The following is a 14,997-nucleotide window of genomic DNA, read 5'->3' on the forward strand; positions in this document are numbered from 1 at the left end:
TTTATATTGTTTATATATGATTGTATAGTTATAAACTGACTACATATTTTTCAGAAAACTGTAGAACATGATCTTAAAATATTCATTGGAATGAACATTTGGAAACACCAATTTGAAAAGATAGGAGTAACTTTTTTCAAGTTTTCTAATAGAAGTTTGATTGCTTTTAAAATTTGTGGATATTTCTTGTTTAATTTTTTTAATTTCAGCTAATCAGCACTTGAACTTAGCAGTATAAATTGTAAAATAAAGATAGTCAATGTCAGAGTTACATTCACTTTAGAAATATAAGATTCTTTGTAATAAGAATTCAAATTTTTTTAAAAATAAGAGAAAGCAATAAGACCTGTATTTATAGTTCATTCTATCCAAAGCTATTGCTCCATGGCATATCTTGTCAGTATTTACCTTCTACATATGAGACCATTCAAAGCATTTTTCAAATGGTGAAAAAGACATACTCCTTACACAAAGTGTATTCATCTCTGACACTTACAAAATGGGTATTTGACATTCAGACTTTCTTTTTTTTTGGAAGGAGAATGGGTTAACTATATTTTCAAATATGGCTTTTGAAATTTGATCAAATTTAGGAGAGAGATTATTGTTGGACTAATTTTAAATGCTTTTTTAGCAAAATATGAGACTGAAGGGATGCTTCAAACATTTTTTTCTATCAAAAAAAGAAACACTTTCCCATTTGAACCCGAAACAGAACAAAGGATAAAACAATATTATTAAAGATGAATTAAGGATTATTAAAGATATTAAAAATAAAACCTAACTTCTTGTTCAAAAGCAAATGATGAATACAGAGACAATTTGAGCAAGTTTGACACTTTTTTTCTTTTTATATCTCGAGTCCTAGAACCTATTAGCTTACATGATCAGCAAGATTAAATCATGGCAATTGGCTATGGTTCATGAGTATGAGGTGGTTGCATTCAATATCATTCCTCTTGTTCAGAATGCTGACTTCTGAAATAGTACTGTTCCCGCCCCCCACACACACACACAATTTGCAAGCTTTAATAGAAGCAAAGGGAAGAGTGCCTAACCTCTTGTAACAACCCACACAGACACATCTGGGTCTATTATAATGGAAACAAATGAAAACCTGAATGGTTTCCACAAATTGAAAAATAGGAATTTTCATTAGAAATAGGAAAAGGCATGATTAAGATAGTATTGTAAAAGTTCCCATGTTTATTTTATTTGCAATTATTCAGGACTTATATATGCAGTTAAGAACAATTTTATTTATATTTGTTCCTTGAATATATTTTTTAACATTATTTTGCCTTTGTAAATTCTAACTTTTAAATAGATTCTTCTAAAGCCATGTAAGCCATGTTGAAAAAGTGTGGTGAATGATTTTTTGAACTGTTTTTACAGTTTTGATGAGTCCATTTTTATAGTTTAATAAATCAGGATAATAATTATAAATGACTATTAAAATATCACTTTAATATTAGGTCTTTTCAGAGAATGTTTGCTTTGTAAATTCAGATCCCTCTGTGCTTTGGGGAAAATGATGATTTCTCTCATTTTTTACATGTTAAGTAATTCTCCTGATATGGAGCCCAGAAAAAAAATAGGTATTTTTGATATTTCCAGGACAGAAATAGCATATTTTTTCCAAGTCTATGGAAAGCAAAACTAATAGGTCATGGAATATGGATCTTTGGAGTTGGGAATGTTGATTTATAGGCTGTAATTTCAAAGGAAAGATAACTGCTTCAGTAATTTCATCCTCCCTCTCCCAATCATTGAACTGTAGTATCTTAGCTAATATTTTGAAGCATTTTACTTCTGAGTTATGCTAACTGGTAAACAGAATTCACTTTTAATTAATTTGACAGTTGTAAACAGATCAAAGCATGTTTACAGTATTTTAATCAATGACTAAATATAAGACAATTCTAGGGAAAACAGAAAATATTTTATAAATCCTCATTTCTTTATTTTTTTCATATATTTATTCATCTAACCTCATTTGACCATGCCATGGTTTTGAATCTGGAGAAGATATTTTTTTATGGATCCAATATACCACATTCTTTGGTTTCTACAGCACATCAATTGGAACACGTTTAACGATGGAGTTTTGTAGCTAGAACTTTGCAAAAGAATTCAGTTCATTAAAATACCTTTGTGAGAAACTTCCTTTTCCAGGGATGAACAGTATTATCCAATTATTCATGTCTCTTCAGACTCCAGTTTTAGAGTTATTCAAGTGACTTGTATTGTGAGCTATATAGGCAATGTCCTCTACTCACATAGCTAACTAAACAACGATCTCTTAAGAATGAACTGGCTGGGTGGGGTTTTATTTAGGCATTTGGCTTTCTGGGCAAGGGCCAATGATTTAGTCAATTCATACACATATGTCTTTTTTGGGTATAATTGTGAGACTTGAAATTTTTAGTTTGTGTTTTCTTTATGATTAATGTTCAATATTCATTGCCTTCCCCTCATCATTTAACATATGCAAACTTTATTTGTAGAAGGACTGAACTAAATGTCATTGCTGCATCTTTGCAAACATTGTCTTATCTGAAAACTTTTTATTTTAAATGTTGAAATACATATTGTTTATTTTATTTTACCCAAACCAAGTGTTCATTGCTTCACTGAAGTTCTACTCTGTTCTTAAGCCTATATGATTATCTTTCATATACAGTGTTTTTAATTTTGATTATAATATGTTCCTGTGTGCTATTTATATATTTTATGTGTCTGTATGTTTGCCACGTGGTAGAGCATCATTAGATGTGTGTTATCCTTTTTTCCTTTTTGGTAACCAGAAAGATGCTAATATTATAAGCAAGGAAGTGATTGTCCTTAAGCAATTAAACAGAATAACTTGAGATGTCCTCTCACCTTTTAAGGAGATAGACCTTGCCTTTTGTTTCCTTCAATATGATTAACTACAGGCATTTCAGGTATCTGCTGAGCAGAATAAAGGACTACCTTTTTATGTGAAGTAGTTGTGTAAAGATCAGAAATAATTGCTTTGTACATTAGCCTTCATGGCCTGCTTGACCTAGTTAATTAATTTTTTGCTAGCATAATAATAATAGATATATATTTGAAGATATGCTTCATCGTTAAGTATCTAATTGACCTCTAATTTTAAGAGCTGCACCTTCCATTTATTGTCTTTTGGAGATGGCTGGAGCAGCCAGCAGGAAAACCGAGGACAGTCTGAAGCTGACTTCAATCCCACATAGTCCCTCTGTCTTAGGTTGTATTTCTTTGTTATTTGTATTTAACATTGATGAACAAAAAGCAATTACAGTGCTCCTGTTTTGGCTCTAGCAAAGAGTCAGTTTTTGTATGTTATTGATCAGGTAATGGATCTCCTTCCAACATTCTCTGAAAAGGACTAAATAAACCTATTGAAAGTAATTTGATACTTCTATCGGCACTGTACGTGCATCTGATACTCCCTTGCAAAGAAATGAGGGGTATAAACACAGCTTAGAAGTCTAGGATTAGCCCCTAGCTTCAGCAAGCCCTTAAAATATGTTGTAATTCTATCTTCAATCATGAATTAGCCAGGAAAAACAGACCCTTTTTCCTCTCCCTATGTCTCTGCTGTATGCTGTTTTTAATTGCCCACAGGCAGGCTGTTGTGATCTTTGGATGTTTAAAACCAAGATAAAAATGCAAATCTAATTATTTCTTTTATGTAATCTAATTAGCTTTAAAAGTAATGATAGATGCTCTATAGTCTGCTTGAAACATTTTAATAATAAAGTTTCTGGGTTATAAAGAATAGGTAAAGCTGCTATAATTATGACTAGCAAGGGCTGTAACAGCAAAAATTACAAATTCTTGTTGTGAACTAAAACTACACTTTAGTTTTTCCACATTAGTCATGCTAGATTGTTTGTTATAGTTGGAATGCACCTAAAAATAAGAGAACTGACCAGATTCCAAGAACTACTCCATGCAATTAGCTAGTTTACCTGCTTTACCAAATGTGGCCTTATGGCAAAGATCTCATTCAGCAGACAAAAACCTGAAGGTGAATCTCAAAGCTTTTTCTGCACTATCCTTCAGTAACTTCAGTCTCTACACAACCCACCCTTCTCTATCTGTGCTTATGTCTCAGACTGCACTGTACTCCCCAGTTCTCTCCCAAACCAGTGATACTAAAAATTCAGGGAATCCAAAGTCTCTGCTTCTTTCTGGAATTAAAGTGGGAGAGTGCGTTACCTCTTCAGAGGCAGAGGGAGGTGCAGCAGAGTGGGGTAGATGTTCCAGGTGAGGCCAGCAAGTGACATTACATAATAGTGAATCAGTCTCCCAGGGAAAATGTCTCTCTTCTTTTTTTTTTTTCCTTGATCCTTCTCATTACATTGAGGGCTCAGTTTAATGTTAGTCTTTAATACTCTTCTAGTATGTACTAAAATCTGAGAGAGAGAGAGAGTGAAAGGGGGAGAGAGAGAGAGAGAGAGAGAGAGAGAGAGAGAGAGAGAGAGATCATCTTATTCTCAGAGCCTTTGGCTGCAGTATGGCAGTCAGCTAGAATTTAAATAAATTTAATGTTTTTCTTTACAGGGTTATCTGGTTATCTTCTGTTTATGGCAAGTTATTTTAATTTTCTATCGGAAGTAAAATATGAAGTTTCCTTTTGAAATAAGTGTATTTACATGAAAAGAAAAAGTCAAAAGCCTAAGCAAATAGTAATTAGGTACTTGGATATGGCAAAATTATGAAGATAGTTCTCTAATGATGGAATTTTGGGAAACCCTTGAAAGAGTACTACAGCAAGAGTTGTATTAAACATTCCCCCTTTACCCTGCCACCACTTTCACAGAATGTTAAACTCGAAAACATCATCTAGAAGTCCTCATGATTCTCATTCACTGGATAGAGGGAGGATAGGTAACTATCCATGTGGAAGACAATATAGTAAGTTTATCATAAGCCATACTTTAAAATAACCCTGAGATTATGTTTCTCCACCTTTTTGGGAATTAAAATGTCCTTTCTATGAAGTATTGGTGATAATAGGTGGTATGTGCTTTCTTTGTTTTTCAATAGTTTTATTTGGTAAAATAAAAAGTTTCCAACTATATGTAAGTCTCCACTTTGGCTTGTCTTTGAAATTTTGCTGATCTATGATATGTAAAAACTTTGGGTATGCTTAATTTAGTCCAAAGCCTTTAGTTTATATGAGGAAACTGAGGTATGGACTAGAGGCTTGTCCAAGCTTAAAAAGCAAATATTGTCAGAACTACAAGGGGAACCTAAGTTTCTTGATGCCTGATGGAGCACTGTTTCCAGTATTTCAGATCCTTTCTCCATTTGCCCTTTTTGTGACTTAAATAAATCTTACTGCACTTCAGTTTCCTAGTTTATAAAATGTGGCTAATAATACCTGACATCTAAAATCTCATTACATTCTCTTTATCCTTAAATAGAAAAAATAGAAAGTTTGTCACTAGACTCTTTCTACCCTTAGAACTACTGCAGCTGTGGGTCTATACCTACACAAGGCAAGAGATAAAAAGAATATAATTGGAATCTTTTTGTAGTGCAATGGGAGGTGTGTTTATGGCTGGATGACTCTTCTGGTATTTACGTATGAACCTCTTAGTTAATTATACTACTTCCTGAGGGCTTTAATGTGATGTGTCACTATACCGAGGGTCAGACACCTTTAATATTAATAACTTTTTTTTATAGCTACCTTCTTCATCTGATGAATGTGAGCAGTGAGTGACAGCATTCCATGCTAATGGTTCTCAACCATGGTTGTCCCTTGTAATCACTTGGAATCTTGTTAAAAATACTGATGCCTATCCCAAAGATTTTTATTTAATTGGTCTTGGATAGAGTTTGAGCATGAAGAGTATTGAAAAGTTTATAGATGATTGTAGTGGGTAATCAGAATAGAAAAATACTGCTCTCTACAGGGTAATGAAGATTAAATGATTAAAGATTAACGCTAAATTGTTTAGATTTTAGGTTAGATTAGGTTGAATATATATATATTCAAAATATATATAAATATATATTCATATAAATATATATATATTCATATATATATATATATAAAATCAATCCATCCATCCTCCATCTATCAATTCATCCGTTCATCCGCCCATCTGTCCATCCATCTGTCCTGAGGGTTGGAGTATACCTTAAATAACTCATGATGAGTCAAAATATACTTTTCATTTTGGTCACAGCTGTTTTACTTACTAGCTAGAAAGCTTTTAATGGACCATGGTTTAAACAATTTAAATAAATTTAATTAGTTTTTCTAACAATTTGATTTTTATTTGTATATGAGGATTTTGGCAAGCTAAAAATGTATAGATATCAAAAGGTCTGTGTCTTTTGGAGAAGGTGTATGAAAAACATGAAGCATGGTCTTACAAAATAAGACAAAAAAGTCAGAAAATAAATTCTCAGATGCCATTTGGCTTTTAACTTTCTAAACAGAATAAACTTTAACACAAACAACCCATTTTTAAAAAGTGTTTTTAAAACTTTATGACATAGAAAAAACTCTTACATCCTGACATATGTGAGGAATGTATGACTCTGAATCCACTTTTAAGCTAGATTTGTACATACAAACAAAAGATGTAGAGCATAAGATGTGTTATTTCAAAATATATGTAATTTAAAAATGTTGTGGAACCAGCGCAGGTATTGGAGACAAATAAATTAGGGTTTAAATAACAATTCCACTACCTGTTAGCTCTATGGCCTGTTTTGTTACTTACTAGCTGTGAGACAAGTTACTTAATGTCTCTCAGCCTGTATTTCCTAATTCCTAAAGATAATTACAATACCTTACAGTAGTTTTGAGATAATTATATAAAACCCCTAGTAATTGCTTAATGCATAATACATACCACTATCATTGTTGTTTTTGTTCCTGTATGACTAGGTATAGGAATAATTTCAGAGTTTCTAATAGAGAAACCTTCATGTACATATTCTACATGTGCACATATACACACATTTGTATCTGTACAGGCATGCATATTTAGAACCCACAAATTAGTGATGTGAATATAGAATAATCAATGTGTATGCACTGTAATCAATTATTATCACCATGATAATACAGAGGAAAAGAGCAACAGTTTTCTCTGGCTGCCAAATGAGAGCTTTTCAATTGTCAGTGAATGGAGAGTAAGGTTTGTCGTGCACTCAGAAATGGTTGACCAAGTATTAGAGCAGCTTGGAGATTGTACAAAACAGAGCTAACATTTTATTTTCAAAAAAACAGAGTCAAATTCTCACCTCTCAGACTAAAATGGGCTTTGCTATTAGATCCATAGTGCTTGTGAAGTTAGAAGGATGGTAAATGAACCTTTCCAATTTATTTTATAGCTTTTTAAACACAGTTGAAGTTATGTGATGTAGCTGCACAAAATGCAAAAGTCCTTGTTGAAAATAAAGTTGTTCATATAAATCTTATGTATGCCATCTCCTGTAAGTCAGGCATTTGCCTAGCTTTTGTGAATTATGTATATACTTAGAATTTAAGAAGTTAAACAGTATGCATACCAGACTTGAGAGATGGGAAATAAAAATTGATATACTATGTGACACTTGATATAGCACAGGGAAATATCTTTTAAATGCTGAAGGGATGTACTGACATAACCATTTTTAATTCACATATAGTAACTTCCCACTCAAAGTTATTAATGTTAGAGTCACGGATTTTTTACTTGTTCAAAATAACAGCAAATAAATGATGCAAAAAGCATAATATCTCCTGTAAGAGACTGAATTAATTTTATCCACTGCTCAATCCATTAAGAAAATGTTAAAGTTGTAGTCTCAAACAATGAAAGTTAAGGAATTCATAGTTAGAATTAAGGGTGGAGTACATCCTCAGACAGGTTGTAGTCTGGACTCTTTTAACTTTTGATACATGTATATTTCAGTGGAAGACTTTTCTCTTAAAATGTCTGCAGTTGAGTTTTTTGGAGTGGCTTCATAACTTCACCTGTGTTTAAAAAGCTATAAAATAAATTGGAAAGGTTCATTTACCATCTTTCTAACTTCACAAACACTATGGATCTAATAGCAAAGCCATTTTAGTCTGAGAGGTGAGACTTTGACTCTCCACTCACTGACACACACACACACAAAAAAAAAAAAAGAAAGAAAAGGTTAAAAATTAACTGGGTGTGGTGGCATGCATCTGTAGTCCTAGCTACTTTGGAGGCTGAGGTAGGGGGATCTCTTGAGCCCAGGAGGTTGAGGCTGCAGTGAGCTATGATCACTGCACTCCATCCTGGGCTATGGAGAGAGACTCTCTCTAAAACAATAATGAAATAAAATAAATAAATAATCTAAAAATTTCAACTTTTTTTTTAATATACAAAAGCAATATATGTTAGAAATGAAAGAAACTAAAGAAAAAATGTCTTTAAATAGTAAAGTTATTTTTACTACTTCTCTTGCCTTAGTTTTTTAGTTTTAAAACTTCTTTTCTAGTAATTTTTCTTTTCCAGTGGTTTCTAAAAAATTTTTTCTAGTAGTTTTTCTTTTCTAGTAGTTTCTTAAAAAAAAAAAACCAAACTTTTCTGGTAGTTTTTTTTTTTTAAACTAAAAAACCAAAGCAAGAAAATTAGTAAAAATAATTTTACCACTCAAAAACATTTGCCCTAAACATCATATACTTAACCACTTGATATATAGAGTGTATCACAAATTTGGGTCTCTACTGTCAGTCTTACTGAGAAGGAAAGATACTGCATTGATATGGGAGGCCAAGGTCCAAAACATAGAGTTTAGATTACTTCTTCTATGGAATCAATAATGGTCTGAATCCTCCCTCCCAAAAGAAATCCCCCAGGAGCTTAGAAGGTCCAAGGATATACTCCAGTTCTAAGATGGAGTCCATGAGAGGGCCCTCTCAAAGACCAGTGGACCTAACAATCCACATTAGAACTAAATCTGAAAACTTTAACAGAAAAGCAGTTATGTGGATGCCAACTTCAAGAGCCTAACTTCACTTTTGTATGCAGGCATAGATCTTGCCAATGCTTTCAGTCTGTTTTACTGATATCTATACATGTTTCTAACTCTTATCCTCCCAACCAGCTTTTCCTCGAACACAATAAATTCCATAGACTTATATGTCCTCTTTGGCTCTGGAAGGCCACAATTTCAAGCCCAGGAAAAAAGAAGGCATGGAGATGATAACTGATCTACTCTCAGCAGAACTTGTTCTTCTCCCTCTTATGTAAAGTCTGCAGCCCCAACTTGGAGACAAAATAGTATTAGAACAATTACAGAAAGATGATTAGATTAGTTGACAGAAAGTAGTCTAGACTTGAACTCAGGATGTCTATGCCTGCCTAGTCTTTGTTCTGCTAGCAACTACATGTCCTCCAGCAAATGACTTTTCTGCCTTTTCACTTTCCGTATATTTAGAAGGAGGATTATTGTTCAGGATTATCACTGAAGTTCCTGGCAACTCTGACCTCTGATTCTAGATGACAGGAATTGACTCTGGCCCTTAGAAAAAGGAGAGCAGTAGATACTTTTGCTTAGGAAGCTCAAAGGCAAACGTCAAGTTTGGCCATAGCATAGAATGTGTCCTCTTAGGAGGATGTTTCCATTTCAAACCATTGAAGGGTCTGGAATGATGAGGTCAAATTCAGGTTTCCTTTGTGGGATATTGTGATAGCTCGTAATGCTTGCCCCATGAAATAATGGCTATGGGTGATTTTTAGAAAAATACATTTAGGAAGAGGGCCTGTAAACGCCTGCTTTCGGGCTACAGCAAACACATTTCTGCAGCCAATGACAAACTCCTGACATTGGGGCTATATAATGGAAAGAGTGACACAAACTTAATTTTAGTGTTGCAAGTGAAATATCATAATTTTTGGAAACAAATCTTTATAGCTTTGCTAGGGTATTAATTGCAGGAAATTACTGCATATCCTTTTGAAGTATTATGTCAGTGGCATATATAGCACATAGCACCTTTTCCTAGTCTCTCTTGTTTTCACCCCAAGTGTTGCATTTTCATTTGAGAAGGGATGTGTTAAGTGGCTAGAACTTTCTCTAACTGTGGGGGTGGTGCTGAGTGTGGGGGTTGGGTTCAGAAAGTCTGAAAACACTTCAGCTGTGACGGGCGACCTCTCGGTATGCTTTCTAGAACGGAGTCTCCTGCTTGAAGGATAATGTTGATATGGGTCTTCTTTTGGCCATTTCTTAATTTCTAACTTGTTAAGTTTCAAATTCTAGTCCCAATACATTTTCCAACTATAATTTATTGGGTTGCAGGATTCAAAAATGAGAGAATTTCATTTCTGATGTGTGGTAGAGCTTAATGCGGTTTTCTGATTTCCTTCCATTTTGATTGTAGTAAATAGGGTAATTACTCACTAAAATTCTAATATCTTTCAGGGCTTTAGGGATGAATCTAAAACAGAACCATATAATGTTTTATTTAAGCAAGTCCATGTTCTTATTAGACAGTTCACCTTCATGTCATTTTTTATAAATAAACTTTGTTTTATTTTTTCAAGGGTTAATTTATTTTGTTGTACTACTACATCCTGACATCTGCCTTTGCTAAGGCCTGCAGGATGTGATTTGTGGTTTAAAATAAAAAAAAAAGATATTATTTAAAAAATGATAAATCATTTGGGATACAAAAATATGAATGTAAAAGAGTCTGATATACTCTTTCATTTTTTAATAACCAGACATGTGTACTGTTCTGTGTTTGTACAGAGCATTTGTGCCAGTTATGCATCTGATTAATATCTAACTAGATATGAATGAAACCAATTGTGGAGAAACTACTACAACGCTGGCTTCTTGGACTGTTTATGTTCCCCATTAATTGCAGGGCTTTACCATATAACCATTGGGTAGATATGGTTTTACTTATCAAATCCAGATCTGCTTTTTCTCCCCCTGCTGAGCAGGGTGAAATTTCTTGTGCTACCAGCTTCTTATTATTTTGGGAGTTCACAGCATCTTGAGGTTTGAAGCTGTCACCCCTGGAACTCCCAGTGTTTCTGTGGAAAGATGATCTTTACTAGAGTAACTCCTTGGTAAGTTTGCTCTACATGCAACACAATCAGGTTAAACAAGCATTTTACTTTTAAATGAAGTATTTATTTTAGTAATTATGGACAAATACTCATTTTTCCATAGCCCTTCCTTACTCTACTTTGGATAAGGGTAGGTCTAAACTGGAGGGCTTTTAAAGTCTGGTCTTCAATCTTTTCCCATAGCCTCCATGTTTTTCCCTAGGGTGAGAAATAGGTGGGAAATGAGGCAGGGGACAGTATAGGGTTGATTTGTACATAAATGATAATGTGGTCTTTTTTCAAAAGAGCACCATCTTTCCTTTGGAAATGAGAATGCACAAAGGGTATTTTAGTTGGGCTTTTAAGAAGACTATTTCACTTGCCTAGTTAAAGGAGCTCTTAGGCAGTAGTTTTAATCTCCACCTTGAAAGAACATGTGCCTGTGTGTTCCAAAGGGGCAAAATGTGTTGAATTTGAAGCGGACAGCAAGTCTGTCCCATTCTGGTCCTTAACCACATATGTCAGTTTTGCCAGGGCTAGCTTCCAAAGCTAGGTTTAAAAGCAGCTGGGAGATGTACCGTCACTTTACAAAATGAATATTCTAATTATTAACCATAAAATGTGGGAAAGATATCTGGCAAGAAATCTAAAAAGATAAGCTTCTTCTTTTATGCTGACTGTTTGGGGACATTCTCATTACCTTTTTGACTAAAAAAGTCCTTGCATTCTGAAAAAAATGAACAATAGAGGTCTTTGTTTTTTTTTTTTTTTTTTAGACTAAGTATCTGTGAAGTTGTATAAGAAAGAGAAAACACTTTGAAAAGTAGTTAGAGCTCTCATGTATTAAGCACAGCAGATGAAATGATTTATTGGGTTTTATACACATTCTGTAAAGGGTAAGCACTGCTAACAGAATGAGTGACAGCCTCTGGGAGCTGAACAGGCCCCAGGGACTAGTCTTTGTTCCTCTGGTCTTGACAGACATGTGTCTCTGTTAAACGAGGGCTTAATTTCTCTCATATGTGAACAATTTCCAAGCCCAACAAAGAGAGCCAGGACTGGAGCTATTTAAAAGAACCAACACAGGAGGAAGCATTCTTGAAGAAAGGGGATGCTAAAAGGCTAATTACTCACGATGGCTTAGCAACTATTTTATTTTTTCCCTAAGCAAGGTTTATTAACATGAATCTACCACTTTTTTTTTTTTACATAAACACACATTAAAATTACAAGGATATATTTTAATTATTTGTGAAATAGCCATTTCGCTGAACTCTGTTCATTGAAAAGAGGTGCCCCCATCAGCACCTCATGGTGGTGTATATCATGGAATATTAATTCACTAGACGGGGAGGGGAAAGACTAATATACTTTGGATCTTTTCTGTCTCAAGTGGAAGGAATTTAAACTATTTACTAAGCAGCATCCTTGGCAACACTGTGAATCCTTTCTTTAGATAGCAATTGTTTAAAATATGGAGGGAGTTTTTATTTCAACATTTTCTGTGAGTGTTTGACTATGATTCTCTTAGACTGTTTCAATTTCTAGAAGAAAATTCATCTTGTTAAAGGGGCATATGTAAGAGGTTACAGGTATTTCTCTACTTTCATCACTCATATTTTTTAAAAAAGACTTTGTAAACTTGATCACTTTCCCTTTCAGCTTGTATTATAATCATCATTAGCCATTTATCTTAATTTTTGACTACTGATATTTAAATTTCTGTACTTTTCCTTTCAAGCTTAGTAACTTTTTTTTTTTAGCAGGTAATGATCTATAAACATTTGAATGTATTTGTACTGCAACTTTTATATCATATTATATTATAATGATAGGACTACTTAAATGTGAACAATAATTGTCTTCTAATTCATCTATCTTGTATGGTTTTAAAGCAGGATGTACCGGTTATTTGAATTGCTTACAAAGAAGAATTTTCTATAAATGAAGATCTCTTCCAACTCTAAACTTCTATGTTTTAAGAATAAAAATGGATCTAAAATAAAATAAATGACATAATTGTAGAGTGTCTACAATAAATTTGTTAAAAATTCCCCAAATATTACAAGCGTACCTTCTGAATTTTTAGTATAGGAAAATTAAGAAATCCTTAAATATGGAAGTTTGGCACAAAGTCAGACAGGCAACGGTATCATTTCATGCGAACAACACTCTGCTGTACATGGTAGCTCTGTGTGGCATGATAGAAAAGGTGGAGAAATTGTTGATTTTATTTGTAAGGATGGACAGCTGACCGGTAACTTGATTACATCTCATTATCAAAGTGGTCTTTGTGAATGAATCAGATTTTTCATACGCTATTAGCAGTTGTAGCAAAAAAACCCATAATTTCCACCTGCATGCCTATTTCTACTAGAGTATAAATAACTTCTGAAAGTGTCTGAGCCTTGTGTACAGCCATGATAACCTAACTGAAGGAAATGGGGTAGTATTTTTACTTAGAATGTGAAATAGTGACTATGTGACTTGGAGAAGAAAAGAGTAAAAGCCATTTCCTCCCAGGTGCTTTTCCTTAGCATCCTTGCTTTCTATCCAGAAATACTGTGGTTCCCATAATAAAGTATATTTTAGTAGAAATAACATGTGCCAAACCACTTAAACTAATGTCTAAGCTATATTTGTTCCAGATTTGAAGTGCATCTGAATCTGAGAAACAGTAGGGACTTCAGAAATGAAAGTCACGAAAAATTCTAGGACCCTTATTTATGACATGAATTAATTAGGTTAAGCTTGCTTTCCCTTTATTATTTAGGATGTTATCCAAAATGAACAATATAATTTCTTTATAAACCTGCCTCTATTTTTATACTTCCTGTTCTTATAAATGACATCATCACTCCAAATCGTATTTGATACCTGTTTTTCCCTTATGCATCATAGAATTGCCAATTCTAGTCTAATTTACCTCAAAATACCTCTTATCATGTTAGATTAGTGTTATGTCATGCCAAAACTGATGAAAGTCTTAAATTGTCTTCTCCACTTTAGTTTGTCCCTTTCCACTTTATATGTCTATTCCAGAGTATTCTTCCTAACGTACACTTCTTATTGTGTTTCTCTTCTGTTCAGATATCTCCAATGGTGTCCTATTGACTATTATTTTGATTTGACAAACTTTCATTAAGCAGTTGTTATGTTTCTGATACTCCTTTGGTCTTTGAGGATATGGCAATCTACAAAAATTCCTGCTCTGCTAAGTTTACATTCCATTGTGAGGAGGCAGGCATTAAATAGATAAGTAAAATTACTGCACACTACAAGAACTGCTATGGAGAAAAAGCAGGGAAGGAGGAAAGGGAATGGGAAAGAGGTACTGCAACTGTAAATAGGGTGTGTGGGTATGTACTTAAGGGAGAAGGTAGTACTTGAGAAAAGACCCACAGGAATGGAACAAGCAAGTCATATGGATATCTGGAGAAAGATCCTTCCAGGACAGAGGAAACAGCAGAGCATGCTGGCTGATGGGGGCTTGCTAACTTTAGCTCAGAAGCATCAGGGACCAGTATGGCTGGCCAGGGTAGGGATAATTTTAGTGAGTGAACAAAAGAGAAAAGAGTAGGAAATGAGAACACAGATGATCTTTTACATCGTTGTAAGGACTTTGGTCTTCAAATGGGATGGGAGACCATTAGAAAGAATGGCGTGCCCTGAATTGGGTTTTGACAGGCTTATTCTGGCTACTGTGTTGCAAATAGACTAAAGGGTGGAAGGGTAGAAGGAGGGAGACCATGAGAAGGCATTTTAGGCAAAATGTTGGTAACTTGGACCAGGTTAATAGTGAGAAGTCAATTCTAGATATATTGTAAGAGCAAAGCCAACGAGATTTAGAGTGAAAAGGAGAGAGGAAAGTCAAGGATTTTGACCTAAGCAACTAGAAAAATGGAGTTGACATTCACTGAGATTTTGCCATTCACTGGAAAAGCTGTAAGAA

At 34.1% G+C, this 14,997-nt stretch overlaps 1 protein-coding gene across 50 annotated transcripts in view; it reads left to right on the forward strand.

The window, feature by feature from the left end:
- The window catches only part of SOX6 (SRY-box transcription factor 6), a 660,184-nt gene that overhangs the window by 442,564 nt on the left and 202,623 nt on the right, over positions 1–14,997 (forward strand). The gene's annotated exons all lie outside the window — the stretch shown is intronic.

This window comes from Macaca mulatta, chromosome 14, assembly GCF_049350105.2.
Source record: "Macaca mulatta isolate MMU2019108-1 chromosome 14, T2T-MMU8v2.0, whole genome shotgun sequence".
Classification (NCBI taxonomy): domain Eukaryota; kingdom Metazoa; phylum Chordata; class Mammalia; order Primates; family Cercopithecidae; genus Macaca; species Macaca mulatta.